Here is a 9,393-nt window from a genome sequence, read left to right as displayed (position 1 = left end):
ACTGCGTTCTTGGCCCATGAGCGTTGCACGTACTAACGAAACAAAGAACGGTCGTGTAACCGCTCGCTTTGATGAAAGAAGAAAGATGCTTCATCTGTAACAATCAACTATCCTCTGTAATTAGTTCCTGCCCAAACAATATATGTTTTTTTGGTAATTACGGCACGCCCATTGTTAAACAACATAATTTAATAAATCGGTGACCGGTTTTCAGACATCCCAATACGAGGTAGGTACAATGAAACGGTATTTTTGAACTCGCATTCGGATAGGTGGGTAACCCATGGGTTTCTGATTCTCTACAAGGAGTAACTGAAAATTGTGAAAGAGGATAAAATATTATGGTTATAGAAGACATTTTATAGGTTGTCTCTTAATTCAATTTATGCATATTTGAATGAACTAAGTAAAACGTAAAAAACAATTTGATCAAATACTGAAGAACTATTGGAGATACTGAAGTTCAAACTTGTTATGGGCCCAGTTCCGTTATAGTAGTTCCCTATGCGTAAACTTTATTTGAAAAGTAAACAATGGTGTTGAAACTAGAGGGAATCTGAGGGGTATCAATTGTCAAAAACGTTGTGGGTGAGATATAACCTCCAAATTATGTATCATACCATACATGTCACTGCTACTAACGTCTACAGGTATACAAAGCATTGTACTGTACCTACTGGCGATCTAATAATCTGCAGGTATTATGACTTGTATCACACTAGATCAAATAAACTTTCTAACTAATGATATTGTGAAGAACAACTAGTCTGCTACTACTGGCTACAGGCCCCGTTTAGCGTTGAATTACACCCGCAATATCTTGTCAGCTGAGATCATTCATCACCAGCAGAGCAGTTGTTTCCCACTATATCGTTAGTTAATAAGTTTATATATCCTAGTACGACACTAATCATGCTTTTATAGTCCTTACAGATTACTAAATAGCTCTCTGCCCATAGGCATTCAGTAGAAATGACATATACTTTGTAGGTTATATCTGTCCCACATTCAAAACATGTCCAAATAGCTAAGTTGTTCGTTGATCTCTTACCTATACGATACTTATTAGAACTAATAAGTTTGAAACCGCACTTACGTCTAGTGATTCTGATAAAGAATGATCGATTTACTAAATATTGGATGGACGGGATCTATTATCCGCAGAGTAGTTGTTTCCTACAACAACATTAGATAAAAATTAAAAAAAAAATGATTTGGCGGCAAAGATTTCGATTTCAATGTCTTTTAAGTCACAGAACAAATGTCTAAAACGTATTACAAACTAGACAAATTTTTAACAACAGGGAAAATCTAGATAATTTAAAATTTTGCAGAAAATTTGAATAACAGATAATCAAATAATTAAATTGAATCCGCAGCTATGAATTGCTAATTATGGTCGAGAAATTAAAGCACAATAATTGATTTTTACTTATAAGCTATGATGAAGGCCTAAAACTAACATTGTTTTTGGACTTTTACTCGTAACTGTACAATTTACCAAGAAATCTTAAGGGGTACAAAAGTATTCATTGGAAATTGTCGATCTAAACGCGTACACGCAAAATAAGAGCAAAGTAGTTGACATTTATCTAAGCTACTAGAAAACAATAAGTGAACAAAAAAAATTCGTAAATTTATTAGTGATTTTCTCTGTGAGAAATGGGCATAATGAGATAAAAAAATAGTATTTTCAAGCTATAGGTCTCTAGTTTCAAGATCTTCTGAAAAAAAATAAGCTATGATTATCGCGCAATCAAAAGAAATACATCGAGAAAACATTTTTTTGGAACTATCCACGCACTCAGGAAAATTTGTAATGACTCATTCAATGCAGAGCTCATTTAGCTTGTTTATACAGCTTTAATTTGCTTCTTGAAAGGTCTCCATGCGACTATTGATTACCGATATATCGATGATTGAATTAAAATTGTCACTTAACAAACCTAGTGGCTTAAAGCTTCAAGCTTCAACATGACAATTTATTTGTCATTGAGATACATTTCAAAAATCACTAAAAAGTTTGTGAAATTTTTTTGTTTCCATAATTTTTTCTAGTAGTATACTTATACAATCCGCTTCTAATACTGTGATACCTTTTGGACCTTTATTGGTACATCAGCACTCTACGAAAAAAGAATATTGTAAGTATCTTTTCTGACAGTTGAAACTCCTCAGACTATTCCTAATTCCTATGCTACTGCTTAGTTCTTGTATAAATTTTACACAAAGGTAGGAAGGTATTATAAGGGAACAGCGATATTTCGATGGTAATTGACCAAAATTTGCTTTACTTTCAATCTGTGGAGGATAAGAAAACTCTTGCCTTCTTGTTTGTTTTGATGAAGGAAATCAGTCGTGATAGTCTATTCAGTAGTAATCAAATCAAGTAAAAGTCTATCAAAAGTAATTTATACGGATATATATTTGGAATTGAAGTAATTCTTTTTTTATAGTTCTTCCTTTTCTTTCTAAGTTTTCTTTTACTCTTTCCCAGCTATCCCTTTTCGACTCACAGATTTCACCACTTATTATTTATAAATATTACAAAATTACTATGTTGCAATTACATTATCAGCGAGAAGATCAAGTGAGTGAAGCAAAAGTTCATAAATCACTGAAACTATATAGTTAACCATGTTTTTTTAATAATATTAGTAATAAATCATTTGTGTTGATAAAAATGTGTATTAATAATATGTATACAAAAGGAAAATGAACACTTAATTATTTTAAATTATAATTTGACACTTAGACATGTCTAAAGGAGTATTAACAAAGTGGAAGTTTATCTTACATAGACCAGCTGTAGCTCAAAGGAACTTTGAATGGAATCTAGAAGTGATTTAATTTTTTAATGGATTCGATCCGCTGGATTGATTCTGAAAGTAGAGTCATGAGGTCATTAATACTTGTATCAGAAATGATCCATAGTCTCAAATATTTCGCCAACGAATGGATCAATTTTGAAGGAATTGGTATCTCGACCACTTGGATAAAGCTAAAGGACAGATGTAATTAGATTATAATGTTTACTTTTGCATACATACAGCTATATCAAATAGATTTATATTGAGGAAAATGCGAAGGATAATCAAAACTGCAATAGTTGGGTATAGTTGCTTGTGAAACTGTTCTACATAAAGATAAGGACGTTCAAATTGTAAAAAAATGAATAGCTAACAGAAATAACTTTAGCCATACAATTTTACTTTAAGAACTGAAAATTAATGAACCCAGAGGTTGTAAATATTTCCGTTAGACTTAGAGTATAACAACCTTTTCATATATATTTGGTTCGTTTTTAGAAACTGCACATCGTTTGTGTTAGGTGTATTATTACAGGTTTATTTGTAGAATATATCCAGTCTCCTTAGTATATAATTAATGAATATCGGATTGGAATTACTGGATCAGTTCAACCGATTCGACGGACTAAGCCGAAAATAGCTTATTTTGGAAAGGATATATTCTTTTAAATAGTCGAAATCCGGCTAGCTAGGTATAATTTTTTGTCAGTAAACCGAATAATCTCAATTAATTGAAAGGACTGAAAAATTTCCAAATGAAAACTTTTAAATCCTCAAAAGTTTTTGTTACTGTTCCAAACTCATGTCATAGATCACATTTAACAATAACAACTTTTTGTATTGGTGACATGATGAGACGCACCTTACATAATTTCGTGAGCATATGGCAGATAATGCACCCCATCACAACACAACTGCCTTAGTGGTATAGGTAATCTGTTCCAATCTAAACTACATATCCCGTACAGTGATAATAACCCGTTGTGGCCCTCTGTTAAAGTATATTATCCTACTCTATAATAATCGTCGATAAATCTGGTTCCCACAAGTTGTTACTCGATGATAAAAAGTGATTTTGTTATGGAACCCACAAGTTAAACATCTATCTACTCGTGAAGTGTACAGTTATGTCAGCAGAGGATAGTCAAAATTAGCTACCGGTTCGATATATTTCCTGCAATTAGCAGGATTTACTTTTAAATTATAATTAGGGGCATTGGAACTGACTTGTAATGGTCCGTCCGGTTTCAGACTTTGATTTAATATTGAACAGACCCAGTTATCCAGTGTATGTTCTTAACACTCCCATTTGTTCTATAATTAAATGAGATTACAGATGCGAAAGTGTAACAATGTTAACTTTTACTCCATGAAAAAAATTAAGTCCTAGGTCAAAGTTCCCAGCAGATCTGTACCAAACAGAGCAGTTTCATACTTTTGCCAAATACTTCCTGTCACAGAATCTGTATTATCTGCATGGAGGGGCATCACAGTACAACGTCAAGTTAACAATTGACGAAGAAGTTCTACAACGATAAGAAAATGACTCGCTGAGTACTCGAGGGGATATTGGAGAATTTTACGAGATTATATTAATTTAAATCCTAGAATTGCTTTGGTTCAACTTTTTGACAATACTTTCGTAGGAAAGTTCAAATTAGATCATGGAAGGAAACATCACTACACCTATGAAAATATGTAGTGGTGGATTTGATGAACCAAAAAGAAATTGAAATTAAAAAAATGTAGTATATGTTCAACACAGAATGTTGCCCGCTACAAAGAAGATACCTAACGGCATAATCAGGCCTATACAAAACGAATTTTCATGTAATTGGCATCTTATCTCGAATAACATAAAATTTGCCACTCTAAAACGCATTACCATCATACACTGCATCGTAAGTGCGACCTACGCGTGGGTGGCAGGAAAAATATACAACAATACACAGACAAGTCGTTGTTTAACTGTGGAACACTGGAGCCAATAGAACGCTCTAAGCACTTATTGTTGTTATCACAAATAATAAACGCAAGAGTCTTGGCATTCCTCTCTCGATCCGTTCTTTTGTACGGGATCGATCACATAACTTAAGCCTCAAGATCATATTCTCTAACCAGCTGAATACATTGTATTTAATCGGCCTTTCCCATCTCAACTTAAACAGTACGGACTTAATGGAATTTTGAATTAAGAGGCCTATGTTGGAAGTTTAGATAAATTGTGCTATACAATTCTTGCATGTTTACTCTATTATAAAAATATTATTATTGGTTGAATTAGTTTAATACGTTTAAAATAGAATAAAAAATGAATCATCCCTTTCTGTAAGAATCAGAAATATTTCGGATGTACCTATATTTCATGAAATATTATCAATCTGCTGTTACTGATTAACTGAAGTAACACCTCTTTAGTTTCAATAATGCTGATCGAAAATGGTACAGCCTCTATTCATAGTAACTGACTTTTTTCAGACGTTGTTCCAACTGTAGTAGTAACGAAAATATGAAACTGATTATTTTGTAACTATTAATCAACTTTACTCCACCCGAAATTGCTATATTATCATTTGTAAACTTCTGATCTTACAGACGTTTTAAAAAGTCAAATCAAATGAGGATCAAATGGCACCAAGTTTGGACAGTACGGTGGATATTACAGTATATGTGATCGGAACAGACATTGCTGTAATGTAAGGCTGATGTTTCGAGAGACATGTCGTTTTCTTCATCAGAAGAAACTGTTTGAGTTCAGTTTGAAGTCACAAATTTTATTCTGAAGAAGACGGCGATGTATCTTAAAACGTCAAGATGTCCAAACCGACGATGTGGCAGCCAACCCGGAAATTGTTCAGTTACAGATAACTACCCCCAAAAAAAGCGTAAACCAAGCTAAAATAATAATTATTTTCTCCTCAACTTCCGGATCGCATGTTTCAGCTTGTTCACTAGCATGCCACTGCATCGGGTGCTAGTCACAAATTCACTTTTTTTTATCGGAGGAGTAAAACATGGGGTCAGTGACATTTTAAAAGATGGTCAGCGTAACTTTCCCAATGTAGATACGAATCTTCAATTTTTTATTTTTTTTTGGTACTATGAAGAAATGTAAGATGACAAGTGCTTGTACTGTAATAGAGGCTGCTGTCTAGTAAAAGATTCTCCGAATTTGTAGAGAGGGGAGTAGATACAACTCAAAACTATGACATAAAAAAATAAAACGCAAACCATTTGGTAAATGCTGTTACACAAACTTAGGAAAAACTAGACTGTGTGCGTTTGTATAGTCAGCATCCTGAACTTCATGGCGTACCTAAAATGTTCTATACTTAGATTCCCCCTATTTTTTGACATTATAGAATCCCACCATTATTCCTGGAATATTCTCTAGAATTGAAAATCCGTAATTTCTTCTTCTCTTCTAGGCAAATATTCAATTAAAAACTTTTGAAATATAGGAAATTGCCTAGAGCATATGCACTTTTCCATAAAAAATTGTTAGTGAACATGTTCGAAGCAGTTTCTAACATTCCTAGTAGCTTATTGGAGCAAACAAACCTACTATGATGTAAGATGTTTCGATTTGTGGCGACTGCATCTTTTATGGTTGCTAATTCGTATCAAAATCTGGACACACAAAATTATAATGATTTTCCTAATTGTTTACCTTTTGATACTAAAAGTATACTCTTTGTTGATGATACCAATATAACTAGAACCAACTTAAACTTTGAACAGTTAATGACATCAACTTATGACCAACTTGCATCGGTAGAAAACTGGTTTACTAGTAATCAACTCAGTTTGAATACTTCGAAGACCGAAACTATGATTTTTAATCTCCGGAATATGCAAAACTGGGATAATCCAGCACGTGTAAATAAAATAAATAAATAAAATATTCGTACTAATACGACTTCATTATTTAAGTTTTAGTAAATTATATAATACCTGCCTCTGAGTAACTGTTCAGATGTTGTTTTAATCTGACTATTCTTAAGAACAGATTTTCGCACGAATTCTCATCCAATGTAACAACCACCTTATGTTCACAAACTCACTTGTAGTTCGGGCTATCACAGGTCAAACGGTATTTTAAAACACATCTTTTCTTAAGTTACGAGAAAGGTCAGCAAATGGAATTTTCATTTATATCACATTGGCTTAAAGTGTATGGACATTACAAAATTGGCCAGTTTTTAGGTACCAATACAAGTCTTATTAAGATATTCGAGAGAAGGCGCGATCTAGATTTTTTTAGTTTCAAGTGCTCTTATAACAACGTTTCTGTCATTTAATGATTTTCCCTGATTAGAAGCGGCTGAAGAAAAATTGGTGATCATATTTTTATAAAGCGCCGTTTTTTAGATGGTTTCTAGTTCTAAAAAGAGATGAAAATTTTTCAAGCGAAGTTTGTGAAAACAGAAATTAAATTGGGCTCTCGAAAGGGTCTCACGTATGTTTTCCATAATCAACTGGTTGATACAATTATGCAAGGTGTCCCATTTTAAATAAGGCATTGCAATATTTTCTTAGAGAAGCTCTTTCAAGAAAATCTGTTTATATAAAAGTTGTAGAGTTCTGAGGGGGACATTCCATGGTGACCTTGACCTTGACTCAAAAGACAACAAGTCTTATTAAGATATTCATTAATATATAGACATCATCATGTGAATATGATAGATATATTTCTGACACCAGAAATGGATAGATTGGAAAATTTTACGTTCAGATATCTTTCTGTTACGGATCAAAGTGAATATTTTAGATTTTGCAATATTTTTCAGGAAAGCACTTACGACGAACCGTTATGATTAAAAGACTAGATCGCTATGACCCAGACAGTCTGGGCAAGGTCGCTATGAGCCGGCCAGTCAAGACAATCTAGTGACCTTACCAGGTTAAGGCGATCTAGCCTTTACTGGCTGGTCCTTAACGATCTTGCCTTAACTTAATGGGGCTACAAACAGGGTTCTTCTATTTCGTAACTTGATTTGACCTTCGAAGAACCTTCAAGAACTTTTAGGTCATGATCAAGGTCATCACCGTGTAATCCCATCAAACCATAAAACTTTCAACCATAGTCCTTCGTCGTAAGTGATTTCCCGAAACATATCGCAAAAATCTTATTCAGAACATTATTTGACCCTAAAATAACCTGTCACTTTGACCCATAACATCTGCTCGTAAAATTTTGACATTCAAATGACCACTAAGGTTGACCTTTGGGTCAAGGTCACCATCGAATGTCCTCCTCAGAAATTTACAACTTTTGTCAAAAGGTTTTTCTTGAAAGTGCTTCCCTAAGAATATATTGTAATGCGTAATTTAAAATGGGACACCCTGTATGTGTTTTAAATTTTCCATTACATTCACCAAAGTAATATCTACTTAAATTTACATTTGATACCAACATTCCGTTTTTAAAAATTGATAACGCTGCAACTTTAAGAAAAATTAAAAATTTGCAATAAAAAAACAGGACGAAACTTCTCTTTGCGAGCCTAGAAAACATTATCATATCCTAAAAAATGATATGGGTTCCTTGCTTCTTTATATAAATATGACCACCTCAATTTTCACCAGCCGCCGCTGTCCCTGGCATTACAGTTAACAAATTCCGCCGCAAGGAGCTATTTACGCACCTATAAGTGTGTTTCAATTATATTCTAATCCTCTACATAAAAAACTGAACAATACCGAAGACCGCTCCGCAAACATAGGCGCCTTAAGCTCTGCCCACGTACATCGAATAGGTGTTCGTTGCGTTCCAAGGGAGGGCCTGCCCCCGAATTCACATTTCGGGCACGACAGGTTGATGAACCTACAATTATGTTGTTATTGGCTTTTCGGCTGAACATGCAGGGCCGCGAACATTTCTTCCGGGTGGCGAAAATGGAAATGAGACCATCCGATAATGCCCAGCTAATACGGTTGTGTAGATTCGTAGAATTGTAGACTAATCCAGTAATTTCCACCGGAATTCACCGAGTGAATAAGAGTCAATCGCTTTTGTTGAGGAAATAGAATTGATGTGTAATGCGTTAGCGGACCTGTTTATTCGTCTGAGTGAACATAAAATACAGAATAGTACTAAGCGTGCATTTCTGTGGCAACAGAATAAAGTTTCCACAGAAGTTTTAGAAACCATGATCTCTTAAGTCGCAAGTATCAGCACAATATTCTTTGCTATAAGATAGTGATGTGAATCTCTTTTATTACAAAAAAAATAGGTGACGCGTTTCAGAGACATAACAACTAACCGTTTTCTTACAAAATACCCTGTATTCTGTTAGTACTTTTTCTCAGGATCATAGAGATATAATCTTTGATAGACCAATCACTAATATTAAAGGAAACATGGCAACAAGAATGTGCTTAAGTGCAGTGTGTCGGAAAAAGATTACTCAGACCCACAGAAAAAGATAAACGGTATGTTCCGTAGACTAGACTACGTATTATTATGTATTTTGACGTGTTCAATTCGAATCCATTGCCACCCTCCACACCCTCCATTTTTTTAAATTGCGAGAAACCTGTCTTAATTACAGAAAATATGGAAAATCTGCATTTAAAAGCG

Source organism: Anoplophora glabripennis, unplaced genomic scaffold (genome assembly GCF_000390285.2).
Source record: "Anoplophora glabripennis isolate ALB-LARVAE unplaced genomic scaffold, Agla_2.0 scaffold8, whole genome shotgun sequence".
Lineage (NCBI taxonomy): Eukaryota > Metazoa > Arthropoda > Insecta > Coleoptera > Cerambycidae > Anoplophora > Anoplophora glabripennis.
Note: the sequence above shows the minus strand (reverse complement) of the source record.